Genomic DNA, 18,269 nt, shown 5'->3' with positions numbered 1-18,269 from the left:
GAAAAGTCAACACTGCAAAGATGTCGACTGTCTCCAAACTGACCTTCAGGTTCAGTATAATCGCCATTAAAATTCCAGCAAGATTTCTTGTGGAAATTAAAACCGATTCAATAATTTATATGGAAATGCATGCAAAGGACCAAAGCGGAATAACAATGTCTAAAAAGATGACTGGCAATATATATATAGTTTTGGTGAAGATGTGGGCCCACTAGAACTTTCTCACAGTACTTTTGGAAGCCTAAGTTGTATAGCTACTCAGACACTGCTTGACAGTATTTTCTATTTATTTCTGACTATGCTGGGTCTTGGGTGCTGAGCAGTCTATTCTCTAGCTGCCAAGAGTGGGGGCTACTCTCTAGTTACAGTACGTGGGCCTCTCGTGGCAGTGGCTTCTCTTGATGCAGAGTCCACTCTCTAGGGCACTCAGGCTTCAGTGGTCGCGGCTCCCAGGCTCTAGGGCACAGGCTCAGGAGTTGTGGCCCGTGAGCACAGTTGCTCCTAGGCATGTGGGATCTTCTGGGATCGGGGATGGAGCCGATCCCATTGTCAGGTGGATTCTTTACCACTGAGACACCAGGGAAGCCCCTGACAGTATTTTCTAAAGTTCAACATACACATATCCTGGGATTCAGCAATTCTCTTCTTAAGAATAAAGTTTTTTAAAAAGGTATGAATGAGACCATCAAAAGATATGGCCAATGTCATTTCCTTAGGTTTTTTCAAATGCAGCTGTAAAGAAAAGCTATAGGAAGTTTGCCTGCTCTGCTGTAAACATTTTGTAGTGTCTATTACACCATTTGGGGTTTCCTGGTGGCTCAGATGGTAAAGAATCTGCCTGCAAGGCAGGGAGACCTGGGTTCACTCCCCAGGTCAGGAAGATCCCCTGCAGAAGGGAATGGAAACCCACTCCAGTATTCTTATCTGGAAAATTCATCTTGTTTTTAAGTTGGGGACTAATTGTTAAATTATCACTTTATCTTTAAAGATGCAAATTCAGTCTGAAAACCAAAATGTAGCACTGCTTTGAGCTATAATGCAGCGCTCCAGTAACAATTGCATGGAACATTCTCTACATTTGCTAAATAATTTGTGATTTCTCTAAAATCGCTAAATAGATTTTTTTAAAGGGATCTCAGGGAATATGATTTGGTCTTGAATATGCCTTACTAGGACATTTACAGCACATGAATATATGGTTTCAAATATGTCATGTTGGCCAAAAAGTTGGTTCGCGTTTTTCCATAAAATCTTGGCCAACCCAGTAAAAATGCTTTTGGGAATTTCAAGTGTAACTTGAAGGAGGTGGTTGGATTCAAACTACTTATATGCAACCCACACATGGCTAAAATTTTAGCTGTTTGTGTCTCAGAATCCATGCTATTTTGGCCATCTCTGCATGCTAGAATATGAAACAATAGTTACTCAACATCTGGATTCTATTATAGCTTCTGTATTATTAATAACTCACAACATACTTTTATATTTCACATTAAAAAAAAACTTCTGGCTAACTAAACAAACTGACAGGGGTTTCAAGTACTGCAAAAGAAGAGAAATAGTTTTTAGTAAATAAATTCTGCATTAAAAAATAAAAAAAATGAAGGGAAGGGAAGGAAGGAAAAGAAAGGAAAAGATAAGAAGAAAAATACTTGCTTTCAAATGAAAGCCAGCATCTACCAGCACAGACTGATGTCATTAACGATTTCTGGTTTCCAGCTCCAGATTTACCACCACTTGGCAGGCAACGTTTAAACTTGCTTTTATTCTCCCTTTGGCAGCTACTCTAAAAATTTTGGTCACTCTCCTTAAGCTACCTACCCAATTCCTCCTGTGCTCCCAGGTAGACATTTGCTGGCCTACAGCTAAATTTGACTGTAGTTACATCCATTTCTTCCTTCAAGTTTATGGCAGCCCACTCCAGTACTCTTGCCTGGTGGGCTACAGTCCACGGGATTGCAAAGAGACATAACTTAGCAACTATCACTTACTCAACTCACATCCATTTTTATTTCTTCCTTCAAGTCTTCAGAAGATGAGGTGCCTGTCCCCCATTTTATATCGTTGCCCTGTTGTCTTTCCTAGTTCCCTGGGACCTTGTTCTAAGCCTGTTTCTTCTCTTTCTTGCATCTTCAAGCTCCTCTCTCCTGGCTCCTACTTTCCAGATAAAAACCACACTTTAGGCATTCCCATTCTTTGATACGTCTTAAGTGAGGTTGTGAAAGTATTAGCCGCTCTGTCATGTCCAACTCTTTGCGAACCCAAGGACCGCAGCCCACCAGGCTCCTCTGTCCATGGGATTCTCCAGGCAATAATACTTGAGTGGGTTGCCATGGCCTCCTCCAGGGGATCTTCCCGACCCAGGGGTCCCCCACACGACAGGCAGATTCGTTACCATGTGAGCCATCAGGGAAGGGCTTGCTTTCGAGGCCCAAAGACTAGTTCACACACGTCACGTGCACGACCCCGCTCCCCGCCCTTCACTCCCCCAAGGACTGTCACCTCACTTCGATCCTCTCCCTCAGTCAAGATCGCTGATGTCTTCCTAACGTCTCCTCCTCTGCCAGGGCGTCCCCCACACTGAGGCAGACTTCTCTTCCTAATACGCACGTTGGTCTTGCTCTGCTTTCCTACGTAAACCCTTACAAATGGGTGACCAACGCTCCTGAGCTGTCTGCCCCAAGTCCTCACCCCCACTCCAGCAGCCCTGGAGTAACCGTGCCTTGAGGAGATCTTCAAGCCTTTGTTCTTGCTGGTCACTCCTGCTTTGACTGTGACCCACCCCTGCTTTTCTGCCTAGCAGAAAAGCGAGGCAGAAAGAACAAAAGTTCTTTGCTGTTGTTCAGTGGCTAAGTCACGTCTGACTTTTTGTGGCCCCAAGGACTGCAGCACACCAGACTTCCCCGTCCTTCACCATCTCCTGGAGTTTGCTCAAACTCAGGTCCACTGAGTCAGTGATGCCATTCAAACATCTCATCCTCTGTTGATCCTTCTCCTCCTGCCCTCAATCTTTCCCAGCATCAGGGTCTTTTCCAGAGAGTTGGCTCTTCACATCAGGTGCCTAAAAGTATTGGAGCTTTAGCTTCAGCATCAGTCCTTCCAATGAATATTCAGGGCTGATTTCCTTTAGGACTGACTGGCTTGATCTTGCAGTCCAAGGGACTCAAGAGTCTTCTCCAACATCACAGTTCGAAAGTATCAATTGTCTGGTGCTCAGCCTTCTTTACGCTTCAATGTTCACATCCCTACATGACTACTGGAAAAACCATAGCTCTGACTATACAGACTTGTCGGTAAGGTGACGTCTCTGTTTTTTAATACGCTCTTTAGGTTTGTCAAGATTCCTCTCTACAAGTCAGAATACGAGCTGTCTGAGGCTCACCAGAATCTAGCGCAGGACTGGAACAGAATTTAAAACACAAGAGTTCTTCAGGTTTGAGACAAAGAATTCTGAAGTTATCTAAATCCGGGTTTAAATCCTGGCTCCACTATTTACCAGCTCTATTAACTTCAAAGAAACGTCTCAACAATGTTTTCCTGTTTTTGAAATGGGGATGATGATACCTTTTCCCATAGATTCTTGTGAGGATTATATGAGAACTGCTAACATGAAGTGTTTAAGATGTTTGGTGAATTTCTGAACACGTTGGTCACATATTTCAAAAATTATAAATAATTAAGACCACACAAGAGCACAGATTAATTTTTCAAAATGTACTTATCAACACATTTACATAAAAGTATAGTTTACTTATTTTTATTAAAACCAGACTGGAATTCTTTCTCTTTTTATTTTAATTGATGGCTACTCCATATTTACATTTTTAAGTATGACATTGTTTATATGTAAAACCTAAAGAGAAATTATACAAATGAACTTACTTACAAAACAGAAACAGACTCACAGACTTAGAGAATGAACTTACGGCTACCAAAGGGGAAGGACAGGGAGAAGGGATGGTTAGAGAGTTTGGGGTGAACATGTACACACTGCTATATTTAGAATAGATAACCAACAAGGTCCTATTGTATACCACAAAGAACTCTGCTCAATGTTATATGGAGTCTGGATGGGAGGGGAGTCTGGGGGAGAATGGAAACATGTGTATGTATGGCTGAGTCTCTTTGCTGTCCACCTGAAACTATCACAATATTATTAATCAGCTATATCCCAAAACAAAAAGTTAAAAATAAATATAATTTTTTATAATCCTTGTAATGGAAAGAAACATAAAATCACTAATTTGATCTATTTCCTCAAATTCAACATGACTGAGATTCAATTACTTCCTCTATCTTGCTACTTAGTAACTCTGGTGCTTCCAAATGAAATTAAAAAGAAATGACTGTAAGACAGACGGAACAAACAGACATTAGCTAATTAGGGGGAAAACCACATAAATTAGATATGGAAAAGTCATCTGAAGTCAAGACAGTCATTATTCAAAAGCATCAGGTTAAAAGTGAACACACACAAAAATCAAAACCCAGCAAAATATCAATATTAAAACAGGATCATGAATGATTTTATTTTTTCCTTTTTACTTGTTCATTTTTTAAAACTCTTCTATAAAAAGCATGTATCATTTTTTATAGTAAAATTGTTTTTAAAATCTTTTGGAAAATGCTCAAAATAAACTGTCAGTGAAGAGGTAAAAATATAATATTATATGTTCCATATGGTACCTATTATGGAAGGAAAAAGTGTATACTTGGGGAGGGTCTACATATCGGGGGGAAAAAAACTAGAAGGCAATATATAAAAATATTCTTGGTTTCTCTGGTTGGTGAAATTAGCAGTAGTTTTAGTGGCCTTAATTATTTTCTATATTTTCTAATTTCTTTATGATGATCTAGTATTACTTTAAAAAAATAACTTCCTTTTGGATTCATGTACCATAGAATTTAATCATTTAAATTGTACAATTGTTTTTAGACAGTCACAAAACCAAGCAACTATTACTGTAATCAACTTTAGAATATTTTCACCACCTCAAAAGAAAACCTGGACCCATTTGCAGTTCGTCATTACCTCCTCTTCCTAGCTCCTGGCAACCTCCAATCTATTTTCTGTCTCTACAGATTTGCCTTTTCTGGATATTTCACATACACATTGTTGTTCAGTTGCTAAGTCATGTCCAACTCTTTTGCAACCACATGGACTGTAGCCCACCAGGCTCCTTTGTCTATGAAATTCTCCAGGCAAGAATTCTGGAGGCGGGTTGTCATTTCCTCCTCCAAGGGATCTTCCTGACCCAGGGACCGAACCTGCATCTCCTGCACTGGCAGCTGGATGGACTCCTTACCACTGAGCCACCTGGGAAGCCATATAAATAGGATCATATAATATGTGGTCTTTTGTGAATGACTTCTTTTATTTAGCATAATGTTTTCAAGGTTCATTCATGTTATAGCATGTATTAATATTTCATTTCTTTTTGTCACCAAGCATTATTCCCTTGTTTGGATAGAGTACATTTTGTTTATCCATTTACAAGCTGTCATTTGCTTCCACTTTGAGGCTATTCTGAATGATGCCGCTAGGAAGGTTCGTGTACATGTTTTGCATACACATATGTTTCTAAATCCCTTGGATATACAACAAGGAGTGGAACCACCCAGTTATTTGGTAACTCCACGTTTAGCTTTTTGAGGAACCATCAAACTGTGCTTCAAAGCAGCTGCATCATTTTATGTTCCCACCAGGAATGGAGGAGAGCTGTAATTTTTCCACATCATTGTCAACGCATGCTATTGCCCATCTTTTTGATTACAGCTATCCTAGTGGGTTTGAAGTGAGAGCTCATTATGGATTTGATTTGCATTTCTGTGATGGCTAATGATGTTTAGCATCTTGCAGGAACTTACTCTTCTTTGGCGAAGTGTTCAGATCTTTTGCCCATTTTTAAATTGGGCTATTTATCTTTTTATGATTCAGTTGTGGGAGTTTTAAAAAATACATTCTAAATACAAATCTCTTATCAGATATATGACTTACAAAATGTTTTGTGTTAATGTGCAAAGAGGAAAAAGTACTCCCATCTCCTCCAAAAATTCAATTAGCAAACACTGTGATCATGGGATGAAACACAGTAATAACGATTGTAAAACAACCTAAATATGCGAGCAGCATTTTATGATGTTCAACCTAATCCTTACATGCATGGTAATAACAGGCCTTTTTCTGAAGTCAAGAATCAGAGGCCAGCAAAGGTAAAGTGACTTACTCCAAGTTTCTCCTGATTTAAATTATTTTTCTATGTGTCATCTGTCTTATTTGTTTTAAAGTTCTCTCCCTGTGTTGTTTTCAAATTTGTGAGCAAGATGTCTTCATTCTTTTCAGAATAAGGCAGGTATGTTTATGCCAGAATTCCTTTAAGTCTCATAGCTATGTAGGATGCTGCTGCTGCTGCTAAGTCACTTCAGTCGTGTCCGACTCTGTGTGACCCCATAGATGGCAGCCCACCAGGCTCCCCCATCCCTGGGATTCTCCAGGCAAGAACACTGGAGTGGGTTGCCATTTCCTTCTCCAATGCATGAAAGTGAAAGGTGAAAAAGTAACACCCAAATCTCTGAGTCCCTGCTTCAGGCCTTTCTCAACTGTGAGATTACCCATCCAAACTCCGCAGTGTGAACAGAGATCTGCGAAGGATGACGTGACAAAGGGGGAATGCGCATGAGCCAAACAACCCAGGTCGGTGGTGTGCCGTCAGTTTCCTATGACCATCATGACAAATTACCACAACATCCGTGGCTTAAAGCAATAGCAATTTATTCTCTCACAGTTCCGCAGATAAGAAAACAGGCTGAAACCAGTTGAAGCTGCATGAAAATCAAGGTGTTGGCAGAGCCACAGTCCCTCAGGGAGGCTCTGGAAGAGAAGCAGTCCCTTGACTCTTCTATTGATAGATGCTGGTGCTCCTGGCGTTCCTTGGCTTGTGGCCCCACCACTGACTCCGTTGTTGCCTCTGGGGTCACACTGCCTTCTCTTCTTGTGCCTGAAATCTCCTCTGCCCACCTCCCCTTACAAGGACACTTGTGATTATGTGTACTTCCAACTCCCAGGATCCAGGATGATCTCCCCATCTCAAGGTATTTTTTTTTACTATTTCTTTTTGGTTGCTCTGAACCTTCACTGCTGCACGCAGGCTTTCTCTAGTTATGGCGAGCAGGGGCCACTCTTCATCACAGTGCGCAGGCTTCTCACTGAGGTGGCTTCTCTAGAGCACGGGCTCTAAGGTGTGTGAGCTTCAGTGCTTGTGGCACACAAGCTCAGCTGGCCCACAGCATGTGGAATCTTCCCAGGTCAGGGATCAAACCCGTGTCCCCTGCACTGCCAGACATATTCCTATCCACTGTGCCACTGTCCCACCAAGGAAGTCCCGGTACAAAATGTTTGCCATGTAAGGTGACCTTCCAGGTTCTGGGGACCAGGACACGATCAATAAAAATCCAAGGACCATTACTTAGCTGGAGGCAGGAGGTTTTACAAGACCCAAGAACAAAGTCTCAAAGCTGTAAGGGGCAACTTCCACTGTCTTCCTTTCTTTATACTCACAGGGCAGTTGTTTCACAAAGACTGCTCTAATAGCTATGGTCTTGCTATTCCAGCCCAGTACTGCTAAAAGTCACCATCTTAGTTACCTGATCAAGTAGCTTCAATTACTTTTTGAGAACAATTTTATACAGAGGAAAACACTATCAAAGATTCAAATTTGTTATATTAATTTAAAAAAACAGGAAGAAAAAAGAGAAATTGAATAATATCTCAAAATTGTTTACTGATATATGATATAAATCTAACATTAAAAGAGGAACTAGACATTTAATATTAAGTCACTCCTCAGCTACTCAAAAATAATTGAAATGTGCAGTGCAGTCATAAACTGTACACATGATATACAAGGCTTAATGTACTGGCAACTTCTTTCCTCTTAAACTAGATAGTAAATATTGTTTAGTCACTCAGTTCTGTCCAACTCTCCTGCCTGTAGCTTGTCCATGGGATTTCCCAGGCAAGAATACTGCAGTGGGCTGCCATTTCTTTCTCCATGATAGTGAGTATGTGGGCATTTTTATCCCTGTCCTTTGTAGGCCTGTAATATCTTTCCAATATTACTTCATAATTTTTAAGCATTAAAAAAGAAAAACAGGTACAACGTAACCTTCCTCCATAAGACCTACAAAGCAGCCAATGCACTAAGCTTCATGTCACTGCCTACTCTTACATCAGTAATCCTGTCAAATGCCATTGCCAAAATCTATAAACCAGCCAACTCTTTGGTTGGGGGCGGGGGGGGGGACGACTCCTGCTTCCTTATTAACTCTTTAGGGAAGTGGAGAAAAGTGAAAATGGGAAGGTCTCTGACCAACTAGGAAACAGCCCAGCTGATGAAGTTTCCCGACCTTCACATCCGTTGCCCTACAGTTTCTATTTTTTGATACAGAAAGATTTTTTCACTATTTACTAAGATTAAGTTATTCATCTTCCAGATGGATTTTGCTGGCTGGATGTTAACTGCCGCAGTTCTCCCTTTCTTGACACAGGCAACTTGGCCTCAAAAGAAAGATATGTTTCTGAAATACTTATAAAGTTGCTTTTAGTAGATGAAAATTGTACTTTCTGGTTGCCTTAAACTGTATTTTCAGAGATTTATTCTTAAGGAAAAAGTCTAGCTCCAAGAAAAATTTATGCTTATATTCAAAGCACACTTTCCTTTCTGATACACAGGAGAAAAAATTTCTACCATAGTTCATTAGAACGGTTTAAAAAAAAAAAAAAAAGCCCCAAGGACATGTGTTAAACAGCAGACAAGCCATGAACAGACATCAAGATTCTGATCCCTAATTCTGAACCTCTTCCATTGGACATCTTCCATGCTAAAAGATGGCTTCAGCAAGGGTAATTCCATCTGTATCAAATAAGTCCCAGATCCTCTGCTCTAGACTTATGATTTTTTCTATCTTTACAAAGTAGATTTTAAACTTATACTTGAAAAATGGCAAAAATTAAAATCTCAGAATATTTGCAGGATTTTACTCAGATGTGTATTATTCATTAAAGGTTCTCTAAATTGCATGTTCAATGTCTAGTCCTTGGTTGTTGGTGTTTTAATCGATCAGACATGTCTGACTGTTTGTGATCCCATGGACTGTTGTCCGGCCTGGCCCCTCAGTTCACAGGATTTCCCAGGCAAGAATACTGGAGTGGGCTGCCATTTCCTTTTTTCAGGGGATCTTCCTGACCCAAGGATTGAACCTGCATCTTCTGCATTGACAGGCAGGTTCTCTACCTCTGAGCCACCAGGGAAGCCCATCGGGTCCTTTACAGTGGAGTCAATATGGCTCTTAAACCACCAAAATACCAATTCTACGCTAGGCTTAATGAGAAACTTGTTCTGTCTCCATTCTCAGAAACCAAGTAAGACTGACATGCAACCTGCAGAGCATCCTGGAGTAAAGCGACCACGCCCATCTCAGGCTCCTAAATAACTTGGGGTAGGTGTCCTTGGTCCTAGATTCAGTAACATTTGTACCCTCGCTTCTCAGAATATAGTAAGATTTGAGAACATGTACCCTTGTCAGGTTAAAGCAAGGAAAACCACAGTTTAAATTAATTTCAAATTTAACAGAGATGCCAGAATAAGAGCCTAAACTGCTAACCAAATCAAACTATTAATTTTTTGAAGCAAAATGAAAACAAAGCACCCATAAATTAAGTGTGTGGGTCAGGGAAGCCGCCAGTAGGTATTTTACTTCCACGTGAGTCTATCACTGAAGAGGCAGGAGGCTTGAGACTCAGAATGAAGGGCCATTCTGTAATCTCCCTGGCAGCATTCAGGATAATGGGGAAGAAATAACATGTCATTGTGACAGAAGAGAAAAAGTTTACAAATTCAGTTCAGAGCCAGTGGGCTAAAGACTTGCTGAGGAGGAATCATTTTGAGGTTATTACAGTACACTGTAATTCAAGCCATTTTAAGGCTCAGCCCCCAAGAAAAACGTGTGGCAGACCTGGCAATGAGAGCATGCCCACAGTCAGTCAATCAAACAGAACAGACGTTCTAGAAACCAGAGCACCTGAGATGGTTTGTTTGCATTTGAACATTAAGGTTAATATGGGTGGGAAGGAGATAATTCTGTTTGGAAACAACATAAAGCTATTGTTACTGCTGCTATTATTTTTAACCTTTATTCTGACCTGTAGTTCTTACTTCTTGTTACTCAAACCAATGACGCCTGAGGAAATACAGGCTATACAAAACTGAAACTATTTAGCATAAGTTAGGCAAGACCGATCCCATGCATGTGACTAACTGAAAGTCTCTTTTCTCCTGTGCGAGACATAAGCAAAGACCTGGATGAGCAATCCTGGGAATTCCCTGGCAGCCCAGTGGTTAGGACTCCATCCTTGCACTGCAAGGGGCCAGGATTCGATCCCTGGTTGGAGAACTAAGATCCCCACAAGCCTCCAAATGGCCAAGTTAAAAGAAAAAAAGAAAAAAAAAAAAAAAAAAAAAAGCCTACAGATGAGTGAATCAAAGATTAATGGGAAGAAAGAGCAAAACGAACCTAAGAAACAGAAACACCGAAATATGATTCCTGGACTAAATGTCTGAGCTGTAAATCCAGACAAGTACTTGATGAAAGGTTGCTAAGAAGAATCTAGATGAGAAAACGACTGAGGCAGAAACTACAACTGAGAGGTTGACAACATGAAATGGAGCAGGTCATCTGGGCACGATCAACAAAACATCAAGGAAACAACAGACTGAGGGTAAACTCAGAGGAATCTGATGAGAGTTCAGTGACCATCTATTAATGACCTAATTAAAGAGTTACGTCAGGTTAGGTTAAGTAATGGGATTGAAAGTGAAAGGTATAGTTGTTCAGTTGTGTTCAATTCTTTACAACCCCATGGACTATACAGTCTGCCAGGCTCCTCTGTCCATGGGATGTCCCAGGCAAGAATACTGGAGTGGGTTACCTTTCCCTTCTCCAGGGGATCTTCCCAACCCCAGGATTAAACCCAAGTCTCCTGCATTGGCAGACAGATTCATTACCACTGAGCCACCAGCGAAGCCCTAAGTAATGGGATTACATATGCATAACATTTTGATGTACGTATCTTAAATCATTTATGACCCCCTGAGCTCTCATTAAAAGTTTTATACCGAGGTAGTTAACTGACTTTAAATTTGCCAAAAAGCCAGTGTCAGAAGAAATGTGCTCAAGAGAAACAAGTGTACAATGGCCATGGCCCTAAAGCCAAAGTATTTAAGGTGTTTTTCCAATGCCAACCCACACAGCCATTCAATCTCTGATGGCTGAACAACTTTGCTCTAAAAGGGCTACATTGAGACAGCTCTCAATGGCTGGGCACTGAGTTCCAGACTTTCTGGCTATAAGTGATTACAAAATGTATCAAGGTCAACAAAGAATTATTTACAGTTTTCTTTTTAAAAGTCTCTATCAATTTATATTATTGTCTCATATGGAGATTACATAATGGAATGAATCTAATAATTTTAATGTGTTCTTAATAATATTATGAAGAGTGTTTTTTTAAGACAAGTTTTACAAAAGTAAAGAAGAAAAAAAAAACCAAAATATAAGCTCTTAAGCAGGTTATTCATTGATATGGATTAAAAATATGAGAAGAAAAAATTCAATTTGGTAAACATTTAGTTAAGCTTCCCTGGTGGCTCAGACGGTAAAGCGTCTGGCTTGCAACGTGGGAGACCCGGGTTTGATCCCTGGGTCAGGAAGATCCCCTGGAGAAGGAAATGGTAACCCACTCTAGTACTCTTGCCTGGAAAATTCAATGGACTGAGGAGCCTGGTAGGCTACAGTCCATGGGGTCTCAAAGAGTCGGACATGACTGAGCAACTTCACTTTCACTTTCAAACGTTAAGTGCCTACTGTGTACGGTACAGTTAGGTTTCCACTAATTTAAGAGTTTATACTTCATTAAGTCTAATTTTATTTATTTAACATTGTTTAAATACTAATAATTGGAGAAGGAAATGGCAACCCACTCCAGTGTTCTTGCCTGGAGAATCCCAGGGACGGGGGAGCCTGGTGGGCTGCCGTCCATATATGGGGTCGCAGAGTCGGACACGACTGAAGCGACTTAGCAGCAGCAGCAAATACTAATAGAAACAAATCTGAGTGTTTGCTTTTTAGCTAAAATATTTATCACTTTGTCTACTAGGCCAAACACAGCTGGAACATAACAGGTATTTAGCAACTACTCTATTTTTGGAAGCTGACTAAGCCACTGAGACCCTTTTAACATTTCATCATGCATGCATTCTGGTTTAAAAAGTATGTTATTATAAAGAGATTCCAAGCATATTATTATTTATCCATGCGTGCTAAGTCGCTTCAGTTGTGTTCGAGTCTTTGCGACCATATGGACTGTATGTAGACCACCAGGCTCCTCTGTCCATGGGGTTCTCCAGGCAAGAATATGGAGTGGGTTGCCATTGTAAATCAGTATATTTCTATGAATCTGATACTTCAGACAGCTGATAGGTTACATTTTGAAAAATCGTTTAATGCAGAAAATAACTTAATTGTTTGGAAAGGAAATTAAGAAGACAGACATTCATTCTATACCTGTTTTGTGACTAATATCATGCTAGGTTATTTTCATAAAATTCAATTCCTATAAATCTATAAAAAAGAATTGACATTTATGTTTACTACTGAAAACACAGAGGATAGAGAAATACCCAGGCCCACCAGACTATAACTTCCAGTTATTTCCCATTACAAATCATATTTTAAAAATTAATTTGTTTCTCCATGGGACTAATCTAGAAGTAACTTTAAGAATGAATGAGAACTTGTGAGAATTATCAAAATCCTTACATGGTCACATTGTGCCGCAAATCTTTCACTGCCAATGCTTCTGCAGTTTAGGACTTTAAAAAAATGTAACTTTAGCATCATTTTTATCACCAAATCTAATCATACCCTATAAGTCCCATTTACACTGTAGTTCTAAGATGGTTCTTCTAAATACATAATGAGAAAAGAATTGAGGTAATTTTCTGGAAGATATATACAAACCCTTAATTCTTCCTTCACTTTTCTGGATATTTCAATATACAGAATATATTCAGAATTAAAATGTGTGCTTAATGTTTAATACCATGCATTGGTTTTTCTTTTCAAAGTAAACCATATTCCAGAGAAAAAAGTTCTGAACAAGATGTTAGAGGCCCACTGTTACCCAAAATTACTTGACCATAGACCCCATTTTCAGCTACCACTGGGGACCTTTAAGTCCTACTGAACTTCATAAAAGCTAGGGAAATAAATGCTCCTCATTAGGCAGACATTAAGTTAAATAAGTGACTGCATGAACTTAATGATGTGGAAAAGAACAAAATATAGAGGTATATGCTTCATCTTCAAAAACCTGGCAAAGAAATTCCTTGTCATCAGTAATATTTCTTTTCATAGTCCCCTCTTTCCATTTCCTCAGTATTTCTTACTATTTTCTTTAATAGATCTTCTACTGATTATCCATTTATCTTCTACTGAAGATCTATGATTAGAGGTAAATGGGACTAAATATGTAAAAGAAAATAGTGTATTTTGCCATGAAAATTTCATGATTATTTCATGAGCAAATATGGGGGGGGGGGGGAGTTAAAATTTGCAATCTTCTAATTATATAATACACATGGAATATGTATCACTGAAAACTTCAAAGACCACAGAGAACTTACACATTTGAAATATTTTTCATTAAAAAAGAAAACAGTTGACAGAATTCTATCAAAGCAGTACTTGCTTTTTTCCCCACAGTAGCTCTCTGTGAATGACATACAGCCCTGGCAAATCTTTGCCACAGTCCAAGAAATCATCGTGTTATTACTTTAGAAACCTTAAATGATCATACTACCATGGGAAAATATTATATATTAAAAATAAGTGGTAATAAACCGGGTGTACGTGCCGCCCCAGGCCACACAAGTGAGTCAGTGTTTAGAAGTGGGAATAGATTTCTTGAGGATGTCACCCAGTTCTCATCTCTAACTGCTAACCCTCCCTCTTCCATGAATATACAAGCTTTAAGTATACACCCACCTCCTTCACAGGTGCCAATCCTGGAAAATGGCATAGTGGGGGCAGTTCTCAAAACAAAGATATTTTAAGAAAGCATCCCATAATTGCCTGGCATTTGAAGGCACTAGGCTTTTAGTATTCTCTTCCTATTTCTCCCACCCCCTCGTCGTTTTTCTAGAGCTCTTTAATGCACTTTCTATACCTCAATTTCCCTACCTGACATTTCTGTTTACTCACCAACATGATTTTCCCCTAAGAAAATAAAAATGGTAATTTTATGCTTTTTCTTCAAATCTTCAAAAAATATGATTTCTCTTGGGCAGAGTATGCAATTTTAGTTTTTAGGAGAATACCCTGAAGACTTGTTTGCCAAGTTTATCTATTATAAACATAATCAAAATCATGTTTGTTATGAAATAATGATGCATAGATTTTAAATGTTGCTTGATATTATGAGAATATTTTAAAATTGCAAAAATTTTTTTTCTCCTTTAACTTCATGGTGAAACATGAATATGTTGGATAACAAATAATCACAAAACATTTTAAGATTATCTGCCCAGCAATTATCATAATATGAGCTCAAGGGAAGTAAGAAGCGCCCCAAATGGCACAATTACTGTACTCACAACACTTCTGTAGCTAATTCAATAGCTAAAAACAAATTCCAAATATAAATTCTGAATAACTGCAACATATTTTACAGTGTTAACAAATTCATATCATTTTTTGAGTATTTTTTAAATGATCAATTACATTACAAAGCCAATTTATTTTTGAACCACCTATGTAAAAACATGGACAACAGAGTCTCTCGTTCTCTTTAAAGAATTCTTGCTCTTGTGCTATGACTTTATTAGATACAGTTTTAAATTCTTGCTTTTACACTAAATTCTTACCACTGCTTTATTACATATAGTTTTAAAATGTGAAAGTAAAAAAATGATTAACTTAATTAAAATACAAGAGCAAAACTGTTAAACTGTCCACCCAGACAAACCCTGAATTCCCTCAGCACACAATTCTGCTAGCGTTATTCAGCACCAGTGAGCAAATGAAATCTGTGGAGAACAAGGAGGAATATACCATTATAGCAATTCACAAACTTGTCACCTCAGAAATATACTGAAAATATTTCAAAAGAGTGAGATATGGATAGCAGAAACAATTTCTTCCCAGTCTGAGGTAAGTTACTTTGCTACATAGAGCTACAGCTTAGTATTAAAAAATGCAGACGATATAAGTAAAGACAGAGCCTTGCTAGGCATTACAGAATAGAATAAAACAGCTAGTTAACTCACCACACAGCCTTTTGCTAACAACTTCCATGCTTCTCTTTGTCTCAGGCCTCTGGCTTCCAGAGACAGATTACATGCTCTCTGACAGAATGATGACAAAAGGGCACACGGTGATCTCTTTTCTGCTCCTGCCACTAGAAGAAAACTGAACCACACCGCAGCCTCCAAGAATAAGTACTTCCTACGAGCATGCTCAGTATCTAATTTAAATGACTTGGTATTTCATGTCGGCATGTGACGGCCTACTTCCAAAGAAACTCCAAGAGCCGAAAATTCAATCAAAGATCATTAACTGCAATAAACTGAACAGAACCACCGAATGAATACTGATTTGTCTGTAACTTCATGATTTTTGAGGTTCATTTAACTTGATGTGACTGGAAATGATTATTTCTATTATTCAAACAAGTCCTTAGGTTTCAATTATCACATTAGCTATGTCCACATGAGCACCCAAAATGCTGGAATGAACTGGAAACTTCAAGATATCCAGGATGTGATCCCCAAAATTAAATGTGACCACTGATGAATTAAGCAAACTATGAGCCATTCATATTTCACTTTCTAACCTCTCATTCTGCCCTCTTGTCTATTCCCTAAATAAAATCATCTACAAACTCATCTAGCACTATTTTCATTTCTGCTTTGGAAATGTTAGTAAATATCAGTAAGCTGGAATGGTCAGCATCTGTATTCAAACTACAGCAGATAAGATTTTCTCACCTACAGATTATACATTACATAACAGACTACATGCTTATATAAAACAGGCCTCACCCAAATGTTGATAGAACTTTAAATAGGACTTAAAAAAATTTTTCCCCACATTTTCAAGAACAATTTTTACCAAAATTCCACACAACCATACACACAGAAATCACCCAAATAGTTCGCGTATGTACGTTTATGTCACCAAATAACTCATTTGCCCAGTTTGCTGAGTAAGTTGCTGCAAAGACCATGCAGATTTCTACATGATGGAAATATGGTCAAGAAGCTTATCCTCTGCTCACTGTGACCTTTTCAGTCTCCCAGACACAGAAACCTAGCAAGCGGATACAACCCAATCAAACCAACCAGACGATTCTTGAATGCCCACTTCCCATTTTCACCCTGGGCAGACAAGCAAAATTAGGAAGTGCCTATACACTTGACATACAGCCACCCTGGGAAAGCAAACCACTGGCAGAGTGGGGCTGGCCTGTCTTGCAATGGGCCCCTGAGCTAAGGTATGATTTCCCTGCCTTCACAGTCCTTTTTGGTTACTACCGCTTCCTGATTGTAAACTGCCCTGTCTACCTCCCAACACACAAAGGTCTCATTTTGTGAACAGGAGCCTTGCCTCCCTCCAACCCCCACCCCCAAATTAACGTGGAAGGCCTGGGAAAGTGAGAAGGCATAGGAAACAGACAGACTCCATGGCAGTAGCTGAGGTAAGGTCCCTCATACATAGTGGGACAAGATTTTTAAAGGTTCAGAGAGGTTATATAAAATAAAACATTAAAGTTGAAAAAAAAAATCATAGGGAACAGTTTATGGAACCACATGTAATTCCAATGTTGTTTTTGTATAGTTGCTCAGTCGTGTCTGACTCTCTACAACTCCATGGACTATTGCCCACCAGGCTCTTCTCTCCATGGGATTTCCAGGCAAGAATCCTGGAATGGGTTGCCATTTCCTTTTCCAGGAGATCTTCCCAGACCAAGTATCGAACCCGCATCTCCTGCACTGACAGGCGGATTCTCTCCTAATAAGCCACCAGGGAAACCCCTGTAATTCCAGTACCTTTCTAGGAAATAAAGGTGTTAAGTTCAAAGAAAACTGACAACAAACCACTTTCTTTGGCATTCTACCAAAGCAACGCATTCTTACTGTCAAGGAAAATTCAGTAGGTACAACTGCAAGGTCTGTGGGTCTACATAAACATTCTATCTTTAATGAAAAAGCACAGGAAGTAAAGGAACACAGAACAAAAGCAAATTATCAAGAAGTGTCAATATGCCTATGTTTCGTGTACTGTTACATCTACTAAGTTTTACGCATTGTACATGTCAGGGTGAGGGCTCTGTAGAAAGAGGAAGTTACTAAAATACTCCAGGAAAGCTCTCTGTGATTGCTGAATGAGAAAATGTTCTTCACTGAAAACTAGCAAACAAACAAAAATCAATATATGAGACAGGGTACAAGGCAATACAGAGTGGAGATAAAAAACGAGGACTGTCTTTCTCTCCAGCAGAGATTAGAGATGATGAGGCAAGAGAACCAATAACTAAGATCAGATCACCATGGCAGAAGAGAGGTGCCTTCATGTTCTGGAATGTCTGGAGCGCAGACAGAAAGAATTCTGAGAAGGGAAATTTAGAACAGGTTTTGCAAGGGGGTGAACTTCTTAGATAAATACCAAGGCTCTGGATCAGAAAGGAGAGGGAAGGAAGAGGGAACAGCCAGCTCGGGGACGGGGAAGGACAGCAGCGTGTGTGTGTGTGTGTGGTTGCCTCAGTCATGTCCGACTCTTTGCGACCCTATGGACTATAGTTTGCCAGGCTCCTCTGTCCATGGGATTCTCCACGCAAGAATACTGGAGTGGGTTGCCATTCACTCCTCCAGGGGATCTCCCCAACCCAGGGATCGAACCCACGTCTGTCATGTCTACCCGCATTGGCAGGTGGGTTCTTTACCCTGGGAACTGGTATGGGGATCAGAAAGGGTCAACATTTGATGAGACAAGAGGAAAAAGAGGTAACTAGTCTGGGATGGTATTAATACTTGGCAACTTATTAATGGCAAGGAGCATTCTATACAGTCCATGGAATTCTCCAGGCCAGAATACAGGAGTGGGTAGCCTTTCCCTTCTCCAGGGGATCTTCCCAACCCAGGAATCGAACCCTG

At 39.6% G+C, this 18,269-nt stretch overlaps 1 protein-coding gene across 4 annotated transcripts in view; it reads right to left on the bottom strand.

Annotated features, from left to right (window-relative positions):
- The window catches only part of PLEKHA5 (pleckstrin homology domain containing A5), a 251,906-nt gene that overhangs the window by 143,798 nt on the left and 89,839 nt on the right, over window positions 1–18,269 (bottom strand). Inside the window, exon 1 of one of the 4 annotated variants that reach the window (XM_061125098.1) lies at window positions 15,384–15,402. The exons of the other annotated variants lie outside the window; for them this stretch is intronic. The gene's annotated coding sequence lies outside the window, so the exon portion shown is untranslated. Of the gene's footprint in view, window positions 1–15,383; window positions 15,403–18,269 lie in introns of those variants that run through there. 4 annotated transcript variants of the gene reach the window in all.

The sequence above is a fragment of the Dama dama genome, chromosome 22 (genome assembly GCF_033118175.1).
Source record: "Dama dama isolate Ldn47 chromosome 22, ASM3311817v1, whole genome shotgun sequence".
Lineage (NCBI taxonomy): Eukaryota > Metazoa > Chordata > Mammalia > Artiodactyla > Cervidae > Dama > Dama dama.
This window is presented reverse-complemented; position numbering and strand designations above follow the sequence as displayed.